The following is a 23507-nucleotide window of genomic DNA, read 5'->3' on the forward strand; positions in this document are numbered from 1 at the left end:
GGGTCGCGAAGATCCCCTGGAGAAGGGAATGGCAACCCACTCCAGGATTCTTGCCTGGAGAATCCCATGGACAGAGGAACCTGGAAGGCTACAGTCTATGGTGTTGCAAAGAGTCGGACACGACTGAGCGACTAAACAATAACCCACTCCAGTGTTCTTGCTTAGAGAATTCCATGGACAGAGGAGCCTGGTGGCCTGCAGTCCATGGGGAATCACAAAGAGATAAACATGACTGAGTGACTTTCACACACACATTACAATCTGATGCTTCAAGATGTCAGTTTCAGGATGGGGCCATGTCCATGAAATTTAAGTACCTTCATAGGATTGATCACACGATGATGTGATCACTCATCTAGAGCCAGACATCCTGGAATGTGAAGTCAAGCGGGCCTTAGAAAGCATCACTATGAACAAAGCTAGTGGGGGTGATGGAATTCCAGTTGAGCTGTTTCAAATTCTGAAAGATGATGCTGTGAAAGTGCTGCACTCAATATGCCAGCAAATTTGGAGAACTCGGCAGTGGCCACAGGACTGGAAAAGGTCAGTTTTCATTCCAATCCCAAAGAAAGGCAATGCCAAAGAATGCTCAAACTACCACGCAATTGCACCCATCTCACATGCTAGTAAAGTAATGCTCAAAATTCTCCAAGCCAGGCTTCAGCAATACGTGAACCGTGAACTTCCTGATGTTGGCGATTTAATCTCTTGTTGCTCTGCCTTTTCTAAAACCAGCTTGAATATCTGGAAGTTTACGGTTGGGATTGGAATGAAAACTGACCTTTTCCAGTCCTGTGGCCACGTACCATTTTTTGCCAGTATGCAGACAGGGTCTGCAGACAGACAGTCTTTCTCTTCTGCCGTGTCATGTCTACAGGTGTGCTTCTTGAAGATATTAAGGGCTTTGTCCCATAATGTCCACAAGTATTTGTCCCACTGATGTCACAGAGAAAAGGGAAAGTGAAGGGGAATTTTTGTGAATGAGGTAGACCTTCTTGGCATTGATTGTTGACAATCAAGAAAATTCTTTACCACAAACGATCATTTGAAATTGACTATCAGTGGGCTAAGAGATACTGTCTTATGCGGGTCCTTGATCCAGTATTTGGGGAGTGTTGATAGTTTTGAGGATGTTTGTATGTGGTGAGGATGAATGGCCTCTATTCCAAAATTAGGCTGTGGGTCATGGAAGTCTCTTTCTTTGAATTTGAAAGGAGATTCAAGATGGAGATGAATAAAAACATATGCATTTTAAAGTGCATTCATTCAATTTCATGGTGCTCTTTTTGACTCTTAACATTCTGTTTTCTTCAAATATTCAGTAAAATCTCAGTATTCCAATCCGCTGTGGGTGTGTCTGTGTGTGTGTGTGAATCATTCAATCAAGTACAACTCTTTGTCACCCCATGGACTATAGTCCTCCAGGGTCCTCTGCCACGGGATTCTCCAGGCAAGAATACTAGAGTGGGTTGCCATTTCCATTTCCAGGGGATCTTCCTGACCCAGAGATTGAATCCAGCCCTCCTGCATTGCAGGCAAATTCTTTACTGTCTGAGCCACAAGGTACCAAATGCGAATTAAGGAAAAAGATATGAGTTTCTGTTTGTCTAGAGCAATGGTTTTCACCTGGAAGGAGGAGACACTGGTGACATCTGAAGACATGATTTTCTTGTCACACTCGGTAAAGGGGTTCCTGGCATCTCAGGGGTACAGGAAGGGCTGCTGCTAAGCATCTTAATGCAAGAGACAGCCTCACTGCAAAGAACTGCTCAGCCCCACTTGTCAACAGCATCTGGATGGACAAGTCATGGTCTAGAGTGTTAAGCAGAGGCCAAGGGGCTTCCCTGGTAGCTCAGAGGATAAAGCGTCTGCCCGCAATTCAGGAGACCCGGGTTCGATCCCTGGGTTGGGAAGATCCCCTGGAGAAGGAAATGACAACCCACTCTTATTCTTGCCTGAAGGGACTGAGGAGCCTGGCGGGCTACAGTCCACAGGGTCGCAAAGAGTTGGACACGACTGAGCTACTTTACTCACTCAATGTTTGCTGAAGTTAGTTTGATTCTGGTGTTAACAGCAGTTATAAGTAATTAGATATTACCAACTAGTTATTAGCAAATTATTAGTAAAAAATCTCCTGGAGATATTGAAGGACAGGGAAGGCTAGCATGCTGCAGTCCATGGGGTCACAAAGAGTCAGATACATCATAGCGACTGGACACAGTAAATAATTGCCAAATTCAAGAGTTAAGATGAATACAAACCTTTCTTGTGTCAATATTTTCCCCAAAGGCTTTTGCTGTAAAATTGGAGTATTCAGGGTGTTTTGTTTGTTTATTTTCATTGCTGTTGGTTTTAGTAAGGTCATAAATGCCTTCAAAACCAGGCTGGACATACAGGCTTCTCACCACTGGTTATTAACAGGGATCGTACCAGGTTTCTGCCTGTTCTGTGTTGTTGAACTGGCAGAAATTAAATTTATAAAGTTCTTTTGGTTGACATTCAAGGATAATATGTGTAATATAGCTCTGTGTCAGCTTCTGCACTAAGGATGCTCTATGTCTAATCTCATGCAAACCTGCTGGCAAGCCACAAAATGAGTAATTATTTTCTCTTTATTAAGAGGAGGAAGCAAAAGTTTGATTTCAGTAATTTTCCCAGGATCTTAAAATTGGTTAGTGTAGACTTGTGACATTTCTTTCTCCCACTCCTCACTTTTTATCATGCTCCACTGTCATTTTTCATCATCACTTGCTGCTGTGACCCAGAAGCCACATGGAATGCCTACATCCCTTCCGACTTGTGCATTTTAAGGCAGCTGTGAGGTCAGCCTCGAGGTTGAACACTCTCAGTCTCCCTGCTCATTCTGATACCAAGGTAGCCAGTCCTATCCTAGCCTGATCGCCCTCTTCTTGAGCTTCTCTCTGACTTGACCTCCTGCAATGGGAAACCACAGAGGCATCAAGTCCCCCTGAGGTGAGGGTGTGGGCGCGATGTCCAGCCAGAGCATCATGTCTTATTTACCCAAGACAGATTCCAGAAGCCTAGTCCTTAGTGGGGCCCCTCGTCTTTAATCATCACAATACAGTTAAAGTGCTACAAAATCAGGTTGTCATACAAACACACACACAAACAAATAAAACAAAAACTAAAATCTTTATACATTTATTAATGCATAAATATGTTGAAATATGTTTTATCTCTAAAATAGCTCATTTTAAACAGATTTAGATATAGACATAGGCATATACAGGAATCTTGGTTTGTTCTTTAGGTGGAAGGAACAGCCTGAAGAGAAGGATGGAACCTCTGTGGGGAATTCTGATCCTTAAATATTTGGAGTGGAGTTGCTGAGGTTTAGGCTATAGGAATCTCCAATGGCAGTCTATTTGTTTGATATCATTTATTTTTTTTTAACCTTTATTTGGATTTAGTCTGTGGTTCTTATTCAAACCCCTTGAATTGCAGTCTTAGCTCATCAATGTTCAGCCCTTCTTCTCTAAGGAAAATGCTTATAATTATAAATTTCCTACTACAAACCTCTTTAGTCACATCATACAGGTTTGGCATTGCAGTACTATCACTATCATTTTTATCACTACTATTTGAAACATTTATTATTTTACTTTGATCCATGACATTTTTAGAAATACATTTTTAATACTTGCAACTATATGTTTTTTGGACTTGACTCTATATTATTGATTTTTAATTTAATTACCTTTTTTAAGAGAATGTATTCAGTATGGTATTGATTTTCTTGTCTAAAATGTTATCCTTGTTCAGGATTTTAATTCCATTGTGTTTTCTTAGCCACAGAATTAATTTGTTGTTATTTTAATGTAGTAAAGTCAATATTTATTTATATTTACTCACATTTGCCTGGTTTTTTGACTCACATTTTCTTCTGGTATTACACTCTCCCTTTGGGGATCAATTTTATTTTTCCTGGTGTATATTCTTTAAGTGTTGCTCTAATGAAAGTTTGTGGTAAATATTTTTAGAGTTTTAAACTTTGTCAGAAAATGTGATTATTTTGGTATTATGGGTTGCACACATTCTTTTCTAGTGAAGCAAATATTCTTTATCATAGTAAATATTTTTTATCCAGGAAACATACACATGTTTTTGGGCTTCCCAGGTGGTGTTAGTGGTAAAGAACTCGCCTGACACAGCAGGAGACACAAGAGACTTGGGTTCAACCCCTGGGTCGGGAAAATCCCCTGGAGGAGGGCGTGGCCACCCACTCCAGTATTCCTGCCTGGGAAATCCCCTGAACAGAGGAACCTGGTGGACTGCAGTCCATGGGTCTCAAAGAACTGGACACTACTGAAGCAACTTAGCATTCATGCACACACATATATGAATGTATGTAAGTGTAAAGATGTACTATATATATATATATATATATATATATATATGTATACATATATATATATATATAATGATGAAATATATCCCCCTCTAAACATGCTTTATCAGTATAGGCTTTTTGGAGTGAAACAAATACTAACTTGTTCAGCATATATCTAGTGAGCTCATATTATGGACCGCCTAGGCTCTGGTCTGAAGATTCAGAGATAAAATGCAGTCCTGACGCTCAGGTATTGTACAGAGCCATGTAGAAAATTTCATGAGGGGGATATTCACTTTGGACTCCAAGAGCCACATGAAAGTTTTCTGAGTCAGAGGAGAAGAGACCAAGTAGAAAAGCTTTTTAGAAGATTAACACCAGAACTGAGTCATTAGGAATGAATATGACTTTAATCAGATCTGGTGGAAGTTGCCTGGTATGAAGGACTGAGCTGCTCTGGGACCAGAGGTGCTGCTGGGGAGCCTCCTGCAGAGACGTGGAGACTCTCAGCTGCTACCCCTGCAGCTGCGGACGGTTCTACCTGCCAGGAACTCATTATCCTGTTCCATCAGGGCTCCTAATCTGAGACACATCTATGAGATAGGAAAGGAGACATTTTTACTCCCCACAACTGTTGCAGGAATGAATTCAATGCAACTTGTCACGTGATCAGTGTTTCCTCAACAAGCCTTGGATCCTCATCAAAACCTCCACCCCCCTCCATCCTTTGAGAAAACACACAGCTCTGCCATCCTTTCTCTCTAATGTTTTTGGCAGTGGTTCTCAAAACCACCAGGGAATTTTGATGCTCATTTCAGAGATTCTGATTTTATTGGTTTGCCGTATGACCGAGACATCTGCATTAAAGAAAAAGAAAATTCCAGGTGACTCTAGTGTGCATCAGCAAAAATAACCACTGGCTTATACTCTCTGTTTGACCGATCGGTTAGCTTTCCTCAACTAGCTGTGCTTAGTCACTCAGTCATGTTCAACTCTGCGACCCCATGGCCTGTAGCCCACCAGGCTCTTCTGTCCATGGGGATTCTACAGGCAAGAATACTGGAATGGGTTGCCATGTCTTCCTCCAGGGATCTTCCCAACCCAGGGATCAAACCCAGGTCTCCCCCCTTGCAGGAGGATTCTTTACCATCTGAGCCACCAAGGAGGCCCAACAACACTGGAGTGGGTAGCCTATCCCTTCTCCAGGGGAACTTCCTGACCCAGGAATTGAACTGGGATCTCCTGCGTTGCAGGAGGATTCTTTAGCAGCTGAGCTACCTGGAAAGCCCCTTCTTCAACTACGTTATCCAAAAAACAAACAAACAAAAAATTAAGCCTCACCAAAATTGATTTAAATGATTATGTTCTCAATTTTACAGTCGTGACATATAAGTAGTGATTTTTATTTCATGGGAGAGGAATCAGTTCCTTACTTACGGTGGATACTTCACAGCATTAGACTGAATTTTCCTGTGGAGAGAGGTGATGTTTATAATTGTTGAAAGATATGTCAACAACCAGTGGTAAGTTAGTAAATCAGCTCTCTATGGTAGGGGGAAGAAGCCTTGGGATGGTTGCACCTGCTGCTTTCCATGGTGCAAATACTCCACCATGACTGATGTTAACCCACCAAATACTTAAGAAAAAGTTTACAACATTCCTGAATAGTTAAAAACTAGCTTCCACAACCAGGTGTCACAAATTGGCAGGGCCAGCCTCCAGCACACCAGACATTTCTTGATAAATTAGTCTACTTAGTATATAGACTAGACCCCGTGGACTGTAACCCACCAGACTCCTCTGTCCATGGAATTCTCCAGGCAAGAATATTGGAGTGGGTAGCCATTCCCTTCTCCAGGGGGTCTTCCTGACCCAGGGACTGAATCCAGGTCTCCAGCATTACAGGAAGATCCTTTGCCATCTGAGCCACCAGGGAAGGCCCTGTAACACCACAGTCATCAGCTATAGAAGAGTGGGATATGGGTTCAAGAGGAGAAGAAACTATAAGATTATGCAAAGGATTCTTTGAAAGAATTTGCATATCACATGGTGAGGAAAACCAAATCTCAGAATCAGAAATCATAACACTACTTTTGTTCTTTAACTCTTGGTTCAAAGCAAGGATGAGTGTCCAGAGTAGAAACAGTTGGCTCTTCCTCTCTTTTATTGAACAAAAACATTCACATTCAAAAGACCCCATAGTATATTTCTGGACTCAGAACACATGGAAAACTTGTGATTCACCATCACATAACTACAGATATTCTAATAAGGTGGCAACCTGAAAAAATATCACATGATATTGAAAATAGGAGTGTGGTGCGGGGCAGGGAAGAAACCAGACTCCCATGCCTCAGAAATACTAGCATGCCATAAAAGTATTTTAGAAATTTAAGAATATTTACTTGAAAGAAAAGAAGACCCGGGACTTTGCTGACAGTCCAGTGTTTAGGACTCCTCACTACCACTGCAAGAGGCATAGGTTCCATCCCTGATTGGGGAACTAAGATTTCACAAGCCAGGTGGCACAGCCAAAACAAGAAAGGAAAAGAAGACCCAAGAATTCATGATTGTTATTTCCAAATAATTGTCTAAGTAGGGGTTCAAATGACACGAAATGGTTATGAACACTGGGAAATGTGTTCACGTCTAAACATAAGGATGGACTTTATAAAACAGCTTTGAAAGTGGCAAACATTTTGCCAGAGGCTGGGCGATATCTAGTGATGTTATTGGAAGAAACCAGGTATCAAATGAGGAAAAGCCACACTGAATTATCTTTCAGAATCTGACTAATCCTGTTTCCCCAAGATTATGTTAACCATGCAACTAGGAAGTGGATGTGCTGGACAAAGGCATGGTCCCCATCCTGGGCCAAGCAGAGCTGGGCTGCATAAGACTTCATCATGACTCAGAATGGCGCTTAGTTTAAAATCTCCATTTAGCAATTTCAGACCATGGGTAAGTGAAACTGGGGACAAGAGGAAACTATAAGTTATTTCCTCTTATTTCCTTTGGAAGAAAATGTAAGTTACATCCGACATTTAAAAACATTTACAAACAGGCAGAGTGATCTGAATTTCTTATCACTGATTTTGTCATCAAAACTTGCTTTGCCAAGAAGTTTATAAGTGCAGTTTAGATATATCTTCTTTCCATAGTATTCAGTCATCCTCACATTGCCTGTTTCACCTTAATGTAATTAACACTATATTGATCATTTTTTATGGCATAGCATCAAACCTCAAAACCCTTTATGGTTTACTGTAAACAAATATTGATTGTCTTTCTCGAGGCTGTGGTTTGCAGGGGCTCGCCTGGTCTCGCCTAGGATGAGCTAGTCTTGTTTCAGGCTATGGATTGCTTTCAGGACTGCTACACAATCTCCTATTTTCTTTGGTCTAGCAGTCACATGGGGTGTGTTCCTTTAATAGCAGAGCACAAGGGATGCTTCCATCTAAAACTCACCTGCTAAGACAGGGTAAGTCATAGCCCAACACCAAAGATGTGGGAGCATATACACCCCAATGTCATATCATGCAAAATCACACAGCAAAGTTAAACTGAAAAGACTAATTCAATCAAACAAAAATAGTATCTGCCCAAGATTTTGTGGATTTTTCTTTGCTGTGGCTATCAAGTCACTTCCTTTAGAAATCAATTTTTTAAGCCAGATTTAACTAAGAGAGTTGGACCATAAAGAAGCTTGAATGTCGAAGAATGGATGTTTTTGAACTGTGGTGCTGGAGAAGACTCTTAAGAGTTCCTTGGACAGCCAGGAAATCAAATGAGTCAATCTGAAAGGAAATCAGTCCTGAATATTCACTGGAAGGACTGATGCTGAAGCTGAAACTGCAGTACTTGGCCACCTCATGGGAAGAGTCAATTCACTGGAAAAGATCCTGATGCTGGGAAAGATTGAGGGCAGGAGGAGAAAGGGGCAACGGAGGATGAGATGGTTAGCTAGCAGCATCTGACTCAATAGACATGAATATGAGCAAACTCCGGGAGACAGTGAAGGACAGGGAAGCCTGGCACACTGCAGTCCGTGGGTTTGCAAAGAGTTGGACACAACTTAGCGACTGAAAAATAGCAAAATTCAACACAGCCTCTGAGTCTGATATATTAACAGCTATGGAACATGCTATATGCCATTATTCATTATGCCTTTACTAAAATGTTGCCAGGATTATCAAGTTATCAAAGGTGAAAGTGAAAGTGTTTGTTAGTTGCTAAACTGTCTGACTCTACCATGGACTGTAGTAAACCAAGCTCCTCTGTCCAGGGGATTTCCCAGGCAAGGCACAGGAGTGGGTTGTCATTTCCTTCTCCAGGGGATCTTCCCCTTTCTGGGATTGAACCCAGGTGTCCTGCATTGCAGGCAGATTCTTTACTGTCTGAGCCACCAGGGAAGTCCTAAATTTATCAAAAGGAGATACTACTATTCACCATCCAAACGAGGGACTCTCAAGTCAGAGTTCTCACTCAGAGCTACATACTTGTTCGTGAAGTTAAATATGAGCAGAAAAACAAGCGATAGGAGAGGACCTCATGAATGGAGGTCACTGTCCCACAGGGTTTGCCATTCTGTAGGCATTCCATTGGTATTTTTAGCATATGAAAAACTAGCCCCTCGTGCACATTTTCCCCTCTGAAATCCAATAGAATCCAACACACTACTGGCCATATAGGTGATACCTAAAGTCTGTTGATGCCCGCCGTCTTGACACTAAGTTTCTCACCAACCTTCATATTCGAATATTTTTTAAAATTATGTTTACTGGAGTATAGTTTCTGCTGTACTGCTGCTACTGCTAAGTCACTTCAGTTGTGTCCGACTCTGTGCGACCCCATAGATGGCAGCCCACCAGGCTCCCCCGTCCCTGGGATTCTCCAGGCAAGAACACTGGAGTGGGTTGCCATTTCCTACTCCAATACATGAAAGTGAAAAGTGAAAGTGAAGTCGTTCAGTCGTATCTGACTCTTAGCGACCCCATGGACTGCAGCCTACCAGGCTCCTCCATCCATGGGATTTTCCAGGTAAGAGTATTGGAGTGGGGTGCCATTGCCTTCTCAGCAAAGTGAATATTATACATATACATATATCCACTCTTTTTGAGATTCTTTTCCCATATAGATCATTACTGAGTATTAAGTAGAATTCCCTGTGCTGTACACTAGGTCTGTATTAGTTTTCTATTTTATATATAGTAGTGTCCATGTGTCAATCCCAATCTACCAAATTATCCCTCCCCTCCCCGTTCCCTCTTGGTAACCATAATTTTTTTTTTTTCTATGTCTGTGACTATTTCTATTTTGTAAATAGGCTCATTTGTATCCGTTTTTTTTTTTTTAGATTCCACATATAAGCAGTATCAAATGATATTTATCTTTGACTTACTTTACTCAATATGATAATCTCTAGATCCATCCATGCATCCATAGATCAATCCATGAAAGGACATTATTTCATTCTTTTATACGGCTGAGTAATATTCCATTGTATACATGTATCACATCTTTATTCATTCTTCCATGGTACATTTTAAGCAAGTTCTTCTCACCTATCTGCTATTCAATTTATTATCCATCACCTCCATCCACTGAAATCTCACTTCTGCCCTTCTGTACTCATCAAGGTCACCAATGGTCTATTGTCAATTCCAATGTATGGTTCTTAGCCTTTATTTTATAGGATTTATTTGATACCATTGTCCATCCCCTTTGTGAAAGGCTCAGCATTCTGTTTCTGGAATGGCACCTTTTGCTGGTTCTTGGCACATCTCAGCAGTCATTTATTCTGCTCAGTTAGCAGCTCTTCTAGGTCCCGCCATCCTTGTAAATGCGCAGGTTGCTCAGAAGTCCCCTGCTCATCCATCTTATATCCTGTCCTCTGTGATAACAGCCACTGTCGTGCCTGCTTCCTTTGTTGTTTCTTCTCTAATGTGTCTCCAGGCTAGAGTTTTTCCCAGGGCTGCAGACACAGAAGAAACTCTCCTCCCAGCCTCGCCCACTGTATTTTCCTAAGCACTTCACATGTGTCCAGCCCAAATGAAATGCAATTGTATTTCCCCATAAATGTCTTTCTTTCCTTATGTCACTATGTTAGTCTGTAAAATTACCATCTCTCTAGTCTCAGAACGACGTGTTGATGGCCACAGTTGGCTCTGTCCGGTCTTGTTTTCTCCACATTCCATGAATTGCAAAGTTTAAGGGCGTTGTCTTCCAAATACTGTTTTTAGATCCTTTACTCTTTTCTATACTCAGTGCTCTACTAATAATAGCTACAATGTATCAATTACCTAATATGAGCCAGTTCTTAGGCTAGCATTTTGCTGTTTATTTTGTGCTTGTTTTCTCAGGCAAATGTTAATTTCTCTATGTTATAGATGATAAGACAATCCAGAGATTTGGAAGATGAGAAACATTAGACTCCAAAAAATTAAGTTCCTTGCCCTGGGGCTATGATTCAAAAATTTGTCTCAGTTCAAAGTCTAAGCAGGTTCTTTTCCTTATCTCCTCTCCTCTTGTGGGCAAATAGTGTGTATTTGTTTTGAATAATCTACTATATTCCTAATTCTCTTGAGTCTATAAAGTTGATAGAACTAATATTTGTTAAATGCTTCAGTATCCCAGGAGCTGGGCCAGATGCTACAGATAGAAATGTGAATAAGACATCTTTTCTGCCCTCAGTAACCGAAACATTCACCGTTTCTGAATAATAGACATTCATGCATGTTAAGACACTTCAGTAGTGTCCAACTCTTTTTGCAACCCCATGGACTGTAGTCCACCAGGCTCCTCTGTCCATGGAATTCTCCAGGCAAGAATATTGGAGTGGGCTGCCATTTCCTTCTCCAGTTATAAATAAAAAATTCATGCAAGAGATATCAGTTTGGGGTTATTCTACAAATTTGGTGACATTGTATTTTATATTATTAAACCCTAGAATGATCATGTTTGGGGGTATTCCTATAAGTTATTCTGGTGACTCAAGCCAAGAACCACATTGATCCCAAGTAACTAGGTAATAACTAATTATTTTTATCACCGTTACCAAGATAATTCCTATGTGTTGCTTCAGGCTAGGTTAATATGTCTCATTTAGAAGCACTACACATTTTTTAAAAGATAAGTTTCAGACGTGAAGTTAGATGGCTCAGGATGAAGAGGGGAATTTCATCAGCTTGTCATCTTCCCAACAACACCCGGATCAACGCACCCCGGGGGAGTCCATGTGTTAGAGCCGTTCCTTCTCCGCTACCTTCTGAGATGGAGCTGTACCAGCTCCACTTTTAAGTGGTAATCAGCAATAACGTATAACGTGTTCCTTAATGTCAGGGTTGGTGATTTAGTGATTGATTATCTGACTGCTGTGTAGTGCTTAAAATAATCCAAATGCAGGAAGTAAATGAGTTGATGGGGAGGAAATTCTGTCATGCAAATTCACACAGTCCAGACCTTCACTGTCACACTCATTGCTGGCAGCAGAAGTGGGTCACCAGAGTGGCTGGCCCCTGATAATTTATTTTCTCAGACACACCATCCATATGCATGATATCCTGCTGTTTGTCTGTCACCTCCAAGAAGCCCTCTCTAGTTTTAGAATCACAATTAACAGAAAACATGCACATTTAGCCAATGAATATAAGTAGACTAGAACAAGTGTGGATCTGATTTTTTTCCAGGCTTTTACTCTAGATTGGAAACAGCAATTATTTGTCCATATGGTACTCTTACCATGTTAGTTCATGCACACTCAGGTACAATGTTCCTAGGAAAAAGTACTCATGAAAGGAAAATATTTATTCATTCGTTTTAGAGTTCTGGGGCTTGCTAAACTGCTAACCATTCTGTTCTAGTCAACATGAACAAATGCAGATTATGCAGATAAATACATGCAGCTAAACACAGAGGCACAGCCCAATTTATGCGTCCACATTTTATCTTTCAGGCATAATTAATGCTGATGGGATCATGACATAGTTGCAACCAGCATAACAGAACTGGGGCAAAGGCCTCTGTCAAACAACATTTTGTTCACTATTTTTTTCTCGCTGAGAGTATGATGTGATTTATTAGCAGATAGAAGACGGTATAATTGCTTTCTCCAGAGGATTGCACCTTGATCAGTTTCCCTAAGTGACTAAAGATGACTACAGCAGGTAGATGCAGACATAGGAATATCGATCAGTTGGTGGCAGCATTTATTATTTGCAAAGATTGCTTTCATCAGACATGTATCTTTTTTTGCAAGAAGTCTTTGCCTTCCAATGCAGGGGGAGCAAGTTAGAACTCTGGTACAAAAGTTAAGATCCCACGTGCCTCACATGCAAACAAAACAAAACAAAACAGAACATAAACAGAAGCAATATTATAACAAATTAAATAAGGACTTTAAAAATGGCCTAACAAAACCCTACGTGAAATAATTAAAATGGTGAAAAATAATAGAAAGTTTGTCCAAAACCTCTACATATCCTTTTTGATACGTACAAAGCAAAGGATTAACTCCATCCATGATATTTGTGTCAGGGAGGCACTGATTAATTTAATATTCTGATTGGATGAGCAGCAGAGCTTTAATGGCTGTTAACTCTTTGGCAAGTCGCTGTGAGAGGGTGATAATGAGGTTAACATTCCTAGGACCGGATCTGCTTTGTCGCTGTATTTAATTACTACTCTGATGCCAAATAGTGCTCACTCAGAGTTCTCTAGGTGGGGCACTGTGAATCCACATCTGGGTCAGTGAGGGAGCCTGCTTGAGACAATTGTAGAAAACGGGCTGTTTATTAATTGCCCTCCACAAGGTTCCCACATTCAGGGGAAGGTGTGAGTCACTGCTTGAAACTGACCTGTTTCTCCTCCATCCAGTCTTTGGTGAGATAGAAACACAGAACCGAATCTGTATCTACCCTTCAACTATTTACAAAGCATTTTAACAGTCATCATGTCACTTGATTATTCCTTGAAACCTCATGAAATGAAGTCTCATCCTCCCGATTTTATATGTGAGAGAAGTCAAACATGGCCACAGGCTGGCCTGAGTCATGTACCTTTTGTTTAGAAAGTCTGGGCTTAAACTCAGGCCTCTACATAATGTCCTGAAGTGCATTTGGCCCAGGACAGATAGAGGTCTAAAGCCAGGTATTCATTTATTATCTTCCAGCTGTCAGGATGGATAAACAGGTAAACTTTCTCAGACAAGTTAGGAAATAAAGAGAAAGAATCCTCTCTGATGTGAAAAGCTCTATGAAAACATTTTCAAAGAATTACAGGACAGGTCTAATTTAAAATACATTAAGGAAACCGAAAAGATGAATCAATGCTATGTCTGGCCCTGTCTTTGGAGCCAATGGCTTGGAAGGCAGAGAACACAGCACACCTTTTTCTGTCTTCTCTGTTCTCACTGATACAAAGGACTTGTTCTTTTTTTTATATATATTAAACTTTTAATTAAAACTGAGTCTTTACCATATATTTAAAATTATATATATATATTTAAAAAGATCTATATACACATCTCCAAATTTATATCAATGATCTGGAACACCTGAGCTTTAAGTTGTTGGTTTTCCAGATAGTGTGAAATACTGTTCATCTACTTTAGAAAAGGATCCAGCCCATTGAGAAAGAATAACTTTGGTTAACAGACATTATCTTCCAAAGATCACATAGAGGTCTTCAATGAGATTACAATTTCTCTTCAGAAATTTCTTCCAAGTGGAGATCTGTCTGTGATGTAAGGAAGGATTCCCATGTAGCAAGACACTGTTCACAACAGAGGATGTTCTCCTCAGCCATAATTGTAAATGCTGACTTGATATCATTTTGCATGTTTTGTTTCCATCTTTCCCAATATGCTTTCAGGGCATTATCAGCACAGTCCACTTTATCTTGCAGTTTTCCAGTCTCCTCGGTAAGCAGATCAGTATCTGCCTTTTTGGACGTCAAAGCTTCTGCCTGTATCTGGTCTCTTCTTTTCATGACAGCCATTAACATTTCACTATAAAGCACATACTCATGTACGACAGGAAGCAGGGCTTCTGAAAGTCCAGACATCCGTTTTCAGTGGCCTTACAGCATCTGTCAATGCGGTAACATTGACAAAGCTGGCAACACTTTTTAGAGTATCAGCCGGATCTTCTGATGCCGACTAAAGAATATGAACTGGGTCATATTCTTTCATTTCATCGAAATATTCCCATTCTTCCTTGTAGATTCTCTGAGATATTTTATCTATCAAATTTATTTTCTGGCTAAATATTTCAATGAAGTCCTCAGGGCGACTTTTAACTCCTCTCATTGACAATGCAACCGCTTTTACTGTCTGTCCCATCCTGCTGAGTAATCCAGGCCCTTGCTTCTTCTGAGAAGAGAGTTCCCAAGCTTGTGCAGTAAGAAAAATTTTAAAGTCTTCATTAAATGTTAGAGTTCAATGATCAGCAATTCGGTTCAAAAATTTGTGCAATGCCTTCCTGCATGTCTCAATGAAGTCATCATTAGCGCTTTCCAGCATTTCTTTCATATAAACTTTTCTGGCAACGGCGGAATAATCAGAGTCGGGTGTGCTTGTTCAAGTTTTTCTTTCAACCAAAGGAAATCTTGATAACGTCTCCTAACTTCAAATTCACTGGAGTCAAATTCCCCAGGAGATGTCTTAGTAATAACCCTGTAAGTAACAAAAATTTCCATTGCAGTAACATGGTTTTCAGGTTCACCGACTGTAATAAAAAGAGCCTTCAAATCTGGCTCATCTTCAACCTTGACTTGGTTTACCATTGATAAAGGGGATGTCGGCATTAGGCATCAGCGGGCTGAAGGAATTTGTGTCCATCAATGAGGCATCCTTACTGAACACCTCCAGGTCGTCGTCCTCGTCCAGATCCAGCGCCTAGGCCTGCGGCAGGGCGGAGGAGCTGATGCTGCCGGAACGCGGCGTCACTGAACCCCGCCCCCTCGCCGCACGCTGTCCCCGCCGTCTGCACTCGCCCTGCCCGTAGCCGCCAGCCCCGCCTTCCCTGAGCTTGCCCATTGGCTCCCGTGTGCATCCTGCGCCTCCCCAGCTGGGCCCGCTCCGGCCCCGCGTCCGCTGCGCAGACGCGGAACTGCTGTAGCCCTGAAATCGAGGACTTGTTCTTTAAGGCTCTTTTTCAAAACTGATAAACTATAATGCCACATGTTTTCAGGCTTTCCTATGTTTATAAACTAACATGCAGCTCGATACAAACCGGCGAGTTATAGTTCAACGTGGACCTAGTTTTCAACTTCCAGATTCCTTCACACGCCCTTATGGTTAGGATGCCTTCCAGGAAGCAAGACTTAGAACTGGACATGGAACAACAGGCTGGTTCCAAATAGGAAAAGGAGTACGTCAAGGCTGTATACTGTCATCCTGCTTACTTAACTTGTACGCAGAGTACATCATGAGAAACGCTGGGATGGAAGAAGCACAAGCTGGAAACAAGATTGCCAGGAGAAATATCAGTAACCTCAGATATGCAGATGACACCACCCTTATGGCAGAAAGTGAAGAGGAACTCAAAAGCCTCTTGATGAAAGTGAAAGAGGAGAGTGAAACAGTTGGCTTAAATCTCAACATTCAGAAAACTGAGATCATGGCATCTGGTCCCATCACTTCATGGGAAATAGATGGGGAAACAGGGGAAACAGTGTCAGACTTTATTTTTGGGGGGCTCCAAAATCACTGCAGATGGTGACTGCAGCCATGAAATTAAAAGGCACTTACTCCTTGGAAGGAAAGTTATGACCAACCTAGATAGCATATTGAAAAGCAGAGACATTACTTTGCCAACAAAGGTCCATCTAGTCAAGCTTATGGTTTTTCCAGTGGTCATGTATGGATGTGAGAGTTGGACTGTGAAGAAAGCTGAGTGCTGAAGAATTGATGCTTTTGAACCGTGGTGTTGGAGAAGACTCTTGAGAGTCCCTTGGACTGCAAGGAGATCCAACCAGTCCATTCTAAAGGAGATCAGTCCTGGGTGTTCTTTGGAAGGACTGATGCTAAAGCTGAAACTCCAATACTTTGGCCACCTCATGCGAAGAGTTGACTCATTAGAAAAGACTCTGATGCTGGGAGGGATTGGGGGCAGGAGGAGAAGGGGACAACAGAGGATGAGATGGCTGGATGGCATCACTGACTCGATGGACATGAGTCTGAGTGAACTCCGGGAATTGGTAATGGACAGGGACGCCTGGGGTGCTGCAATTCATGGGGTTGCAGAGTCGGACACGACTGATCGACTGAACTGAACTGAACTGAACTGAGTAAAGTTTTTGACTGGCAGGTGCAGTCCACTGGTAACTTGTTTTTTCATTATAGAAGTCAATATGATCATTCAAGACTAGTCACTTACAGAAATATTGGAGTATGACTTCTTCATTCAATAACTAATTTACCTGACAAAGAAAATTATTAGATACTGCATCTGATGAAATGTGGAAAATTAATTATAAAAGAAAAAGAAAAAAATCTAAGACACCAGGCAAATAAGGCAACATTAGGTTATTTTATTGGCTGTGTTCCCTTTTCATGTGAAAAACCATTTTGCATATTGGCATTAAATGAACAGAGAGAGGAAAGGTCACTTGAAACAATTACTAACTGGTAGTGATTTCAGAAGTGTGTAGCTGGTGCTTTCTTGGGCATATTGATGTTCTGTGTGTTCATAAAGCTGGCACCCATTTCACAGCTTACAACATTTAATGTTGTCTTGAAAATGAGATGTACAGTTGGGTAAGTCTGTCATTGGTCAGTCACCCTGCCAACAGCGGGACTAACAAAAGATAGCTGTGAGGTGTAGCGTGGACACTTGACTCCCTGTGGGGTGGCCTGTTTAGAATATTCTCTAGGTGGGCTGGCAAGTTCCTAGCCATCTCCAGAGTGTCAGCTCGATTTCTGTCTCTGATGGACTCTTGCCAGGGGAATGAGATGGTCAAGGAGGCTCACCTGGGTTCGGGTACTATCCTTCCGATAATTGCTAAGCAGAGTTCTCAGCCTGGCATTTCAGAGACAAAGCAATTATCAAAGAATAATTAAATCACAGCATGAGTGAAATAAATTCACATTTCACTAAATGGTTTACCTTAGGCATTTTAACTAATTCCAGCTATCTCTGTAGACACAGGTGTCCAAATTTCACAATTACAGTTCTGCTCCTGATTTAGTGATTGGGGCTCCATTTCTTCCTTTTCAGACAGACATGCAGACAGACAGACAGATACACACACGCACGCACACACACACACACACACACACACACACACACACACACTGCTCAATCTATGTACATTATTGCCAAAGAGTTGACTAAACCTTTCACACTATTGTTATTATTGCCAGATTTGCTTTACTTATTTTTCTTCTATTGCTGCATCGCTCATGCATGGGGCTTCTCTGGTGGTTCAGCAGTAAAGAATCCATCTGAAATGCAAGAGATGCTGGAGACACATGTACCATCCCTGCGTCAGGAAGATCCCCTGGAGGAGGAAATGGCAACCCACTCCAGTATTCTTGCCTGGAGAATCCCATAGACAGGAGCCTGGTGGGCCACAGTCCATGGAGCCACAGAAGGTTCAGACAGGACTTAGCAACTAAACAACAACATAACACATATCTCATGCTATATATTCCATACATATATTTGGTTCTAAAATACCAAATAATCTGGGCAGCTTCAAGTATAGCACCAGCTACACTAGAAACAGGTTTCCTAACAAATTCTCTATGACTAGATACCTACTCGAGGCAGTGATGTTATAGCAGACAGACTCTGCCTATCTCATGAACAGACAATGGATGGGACCCTCTTTCGCTTCTTCCCAATGCGTGTGTTCTCCTGGAGCTCTGTGCTCCTTCCTGGCTGCCACACATCAGAACACAGAAAAGCTGGGTGTACCCAGAGAAGGATTAGCATGCTTTAGGAAGGTGAAAGCTTCTGAGACATTTCCCCGGAGAATAGAAGATTCAGCGCTTCAGGAGGGCTGTCCTCAAGCTTGTGAAGGCTGTCACAGGCAGAGGGTTAAAGAGTTCTCCGAAGCCCCTGAGGTTAGTGCCCAACTAGAGGGAGATGGATTGTGTTCCAGGGACATGAATTTCCTAATATAGATTCCCAAATGGGACCAGACTGTCTCAGGAGGAATCAGGGTCCTGTCACCAACTCTCAGTGATGCTGAGAATGAACTGATTGATGCTCAGCATAAGTGAGTTCATGGATGACAGGGAGGAGCAAGCAGAGTTTAACCATCATGTGTCTGAGAAAGTGTGTGTGTGCCTCTGTGTGCATGTGTGTGACTGTGTATCAGTTACACAGAAAATGGGGGCTGAAATGGAGGACCTCTTGGGGTTCTTATAATCTGGGTGCTGTAATAATTTCTGTGGACAGGGCTTACTTCTCTATTTCCTGTTTTTTCATTCTCTCTATTGAGTCCAGTCCAGTCCATCAGTGGGTCTATTTTATTTTTTCCAACCTGTGAGTGTACATACTTTGAAGGAGACCAACGTGGGATTCAGACGAGGGTTTTAGGATTGCCACCTAAAACTCTGAAGGTTTTTCAGCTCATCATTTTCTAAAATAGAATCTTAGAAAAACCCAAATGTGAAACGCTTTCCTAACCAAAAATGCTATCTACATTAGTGAGCCTACAAATTTTACATATTTATTAGGGTTCAGTTCAGTTCAGTCGCTCAGTCGTGTCCAAATCTTTATGACCCCATGGACTGCAGCACACCAGGCTTCCCTGTCCATCATCAACTCCCAGAGCTTGCTCAAAGTCATGTCCATCGAGTTGATGATGCCATCCAACTATCTCATCCTCTGTCATCCCCTTCTCCTCCTCCTTCAATCTTTCTCAGCATCAGGGTCTTTTCCAAGAAGTCAGTTCTTTGCATCAGGTGGCCAAAGTACTGGAGTTTCAGCATCAGCATCAGTCTTTCCAATGAATATTCAGGACTGACTTCTTTTTGGTTCGATCTCCTTGCAATCCAAGGGACTCTCAAGAGTCTTCTCCAACACCACAGTTTAAAAGCATAAATTCTTTGGCGTTCAGCTTTCTTTATTAGGTTTGGTCCATGCTAAACCCCCTGGAACACACCTGCACCAGGATCGCAGTAAAACTTCCCATCTGGAAGACTATGATATGTTCACACAGACCTTTTGTTTTTGTGTTTCACAGGCTCCTGAGATGAGCAGAAGCCACTTATTCTCCAAGCAGCATCTTCTATTTACTGGAAGAAGCTTGGGTGAGGCATTCAAGGAAGAAAAAGCATTTGCCCTTATTTAAAGCTAGGGTTTTATTATCATCCAAGAGGACACATAAAAGCCTCCGGTCTGCATTTGATATGTAACATTTGTTTGTGCTGAGGTGTCCCGGGTTGCTGATTTATATTCCTAACACTGTCTCTGGGAGCAGTCCACTCCTTACACATCTGCCTCCCAATCAGCATCCTGGTTTCCTCCCCTGACTTCACTTCCATGGGAGTTCCAAGGCTTTCTGATTATTAAACTGAAGAGAGCTCATATTTGCTATCAGACAATTGGACCTAATTGTCTGAGACAATTTACATCTATCAGTGCAAGGTTTATGGCTTTTCAGGCTCAGTGGAAGATGAATAAATAACAGAGCTGGAATCATTGCTCTGTTTTATTACTTGCACTGTGCAGGGGAATCTGAAAATAATTTGGGCACTGAAGCTTTGTCAAATAGTGGACATCTGTCAAGTTACAGGTTCTGATGGTATTTTGCAAGCTGTCTACTCATACCTTTTACAGCTGCTACCGTAAAACCAAGGAATTGAGGGTTTTTGTTTTTGTTTTTGTTTTAAGTAAGGAATTCCTTTAAAGATGTGAGAGTGAGTTTCACTTAGGGGATTCACCTTTTGGTAACATGGACTTCTGTTTTCTTTCCTGCTAATCACCTCCTCACCTGACTCACACACTCCATCCTTCTACTTAAAAAATAGATACAGAGGAAATCAATATCACCCTTGACAACTTGCTGCCTTGATTATAAACCAGATGGTGGGGTCTGCCCGCATTCTCCGCCATCTCACTTGCACTTGAATTGGTGAGATGGTTCACCAGCTCTGGCTTTGACAAGCTTATTTTAAAGTACTTTAAAATATCTTCAAAATTATATTGTTCACTCCTTCTGGGAAAGCGTTTTCATAGTTAAATGGTTTTTACTGTTTGAAAATTTCCCCAGATTCAGATTTACTTTTGTATTTATTTTTATAGAGCCATTTTGACTTGATATTTTTCTGACCCCATCTTTCACATAGAGCTAGAGAACCGATGTTTGGTTCATGTATTGAAAATGACCCATCAACATTGTTTGGTAAATCCATAGCTGTCTTCTGAAAAATTCTTGGATGTATCACCAAACATGAAGGACAGAATCAACATCAAACTCCACCTAGGCTTAGAGAGAAGAAAGTGGGAGCCTGGCTAAACTTCTCCAAGAAAGTAAGTCACAAGGACACACATTTCAGGTAAAAGTGTCCTTGTGTCTCCTTCTCCACTATGATTTTCTGTCACCTGCCATTTATCATGAGAAGATAGGCCATCACCGAGCTCAGATGCCACGGATGCATCAGGCACCTGCCAAAATGAGGATGTGAGATTTAATAAATGTCAAATCAGTACAAATCAGTACCACCGAATGTCTGGTTTGGTAACTGAGTGCTCAGACGTAAGCGAGACAGTGTCACCTGGCTTCAGGAAGCTGCAGTGGATAGTACACACGGACACATGTCACAAGGACATACAACTCGGGGTCTGTCACTTCAGCAGGCATACAGAATAGCACAGAAACAGAGGCAAGGGAGCAACTTACTTAGAGGAGGTTTAGGAAAGTGTCCACAGACCTAATCTGCAGCACCAACCCAGAAGGATGAACTAAAGTTTGCTAGAGAACAAAACTAATGAGAGAGCCAACTGTAGAGGGTCCTCTACCCAGTGCCCCATGGTGACTTAACTGGGAACAGGATCTAAAAAAGAGGGGATGTGTGCGTATGTGTAGCTGATTCATTTTGCAGTACAGAGGAAACTAGCACAACATTGTAAAGCAACTTATGCTAAAAAAAAAAAAAAAAAAAGAAGTGTATTCTGATGGAGCCAGACCAGAGTGAGGCTGGCTACTGATTTCCTGACTCAGTTCAGTTGGCTTTTGTCTTCGTCCTTTTCCTCGTCTCCTGTTACTGTTGCTAATCTCTTCTTCGCTATTCTTGATTTTAAGGGTAAACAATGCTGCTGACTTCACAAATTCCTTGTGCTCCCTTAGTCCTGCTCTGCAGGGTCTCATCTGTGGAAAGGCTTCAGCTGTGATGTCAGAGCCCTTTTCTGGAATGCCACTCCCGTCACCCCTCCTACCCTCCACCCCCTGCTGCCCCTCCCACCTACTCCCCCTAAACTGGAAGTCCCGCAGGCTCCCCTGGGCTGCCCAAAACCTCTCACAAGAAGAAGCATCAGGGGTGGGATTTTCCTCTTTCTGAATCCAACTATCTGCTTTGGATTTGGGCTTTCATTTTCAGGAAATACCTTTATTTTACATAGAAGAACTTTAACTTGAATTTAAAATAAAAATTGTGCTGTTGAGGTCTCCTATTTCCTGTTTACGTGCTAAGTCATGTCCAACTCTTTGTGACCCCAGGGACTGTAATTTGCCAGGTTCCTCTGTCCATGGGGTTTTCCAGGCATGGAGTGGATCCTTCTCCTGGGGATCTTCCCCACTCAGGGATCAAACCCAAGTCTCCTATGTCTCCTGAATTGGCAGATGGATTCATTACAGCTTGAGCCACCTCTAGGTAGCTTCAAATGTATGCAAATCAAGTTGTTATGGTGATTCCCACAAGAAAGCGTATACTCAATGTGATAATAGCCATAAGCCTTTAAAACCTTTGGCAAGAGGCAAAAACACAAAATTAAATAATTACCTATAATGTCAGCTTATTCTTTCAAAAGTTGACATCTGTTAGTGTTTGATTTCTTTTTTCACACCTTGTAATATTAAAAAAAAATGCAAGGAAACTAGGGCTAAATGTTAGATTTTCTGTTTCTGTTTCTCTTCTGTTTTATTTTATTACCTAAGTCTGAACTTGCTGGATTTCTCAATTATTTCATGTAACTTAAAAATTGAGCTAATTTTTTCCCTAAATCGGAAATAAAAATACTTAGCAGAGATAATTTGTGCAAATGTCAGTTCCTAATAAAAACCATGGGTGTATAGTACTTGCCTGTATTGTGGATCATGATGCTGATAATGACAGGTAGCAAGCAATGATTTTGTAAAGGGATTAGGTTACTGTTTACTGTGTACCCACTCTGTGAACGCAGATAAACTACTACTAATCAAATACGTCATTTTTTATTGGTCCTGCTTCACCAGGTAGCCATCTTATCGCAGAATTCAAAGAACATTGGTATATAGGCTGGTTACAGATTTGCCTTACCATCTGTCTTTTCTCAACTATCTGCCTGAAACAATTGATTTCTTAGAAGACTCTCTTTCACACTGAAGAAAGTAAATGTATGTTTTTTTGAAATCTGTTAAATGACATTGTTGGAGAAAACTTCCTCCATGATTTCAATATCTCCGTTAGTCTTGCATGAGGCACACCCACTGGAATATTATATACTTTGATATCAGTTTGGTCCCTCAGAAAGTGCTTTCACTAAATTCTAGCTTACAAAATTGTTATAAGAAATTGCCATGTGAAATTCCCTATTGCTACCTGTTAAATATCATTTCAGGGGGACAGGATTCAACATAGCCTTTGGCAATAAGTCTGTCAAGTTCAATGGGACTAACTTTTAAAGAAAACTCCAGAGTAAGATTATTATAACTAATTAAAATCAATACATATATAATATAATAAGATGATGACCCAATAGTATCATATTAGTATATCAGATAATTTGTTTGGAAGATATTTCTGTGTACTCAATTTAACAGAATATCAATTTAGGAGGATATAATAAAAGTAATGCATCTTCTTTTAGTTTGATGTTATAATTTGCAATGTAAGTTCTTCAAAATATGTTGTCTCAATTTTCCTTTATGGCAATATCATGAGATTGTCAGGGCATTGTAATTACACACTTTCCAAATTACATATTTTTATGTGTGATGAAGCTTT

At 41.2% G+C, this 23507-nt stretch overlaps 1 pseudogene; it reads right to left on the reverse strand.

The window, feature by feature from the left end:
* Window positions 1–14044: 14044 nt before the first annotated feature.
* LOC128055735 (sorting nexin-7-like) lies at window positions 14045–15386 on the reverse strand (annotated as a pseudogene).
* Between the last annotated feature and the right edge of the window lie 8121 nt (window positions 15387–23507).

This window comes from Budorcas taxicolor, chromosome 11 (genome assembly GCF_023091745.1).
Source record: "Budorcas taxicolor isolate Tak-1 chromosome 11, Takin1.1, whole genome shotgun sequence".
NCBI lineage: Eukaryota > Metazoa > Chordata > Mammalia > Artiodactyla > Bovidae > Budorcas > Budorcas taxicolor.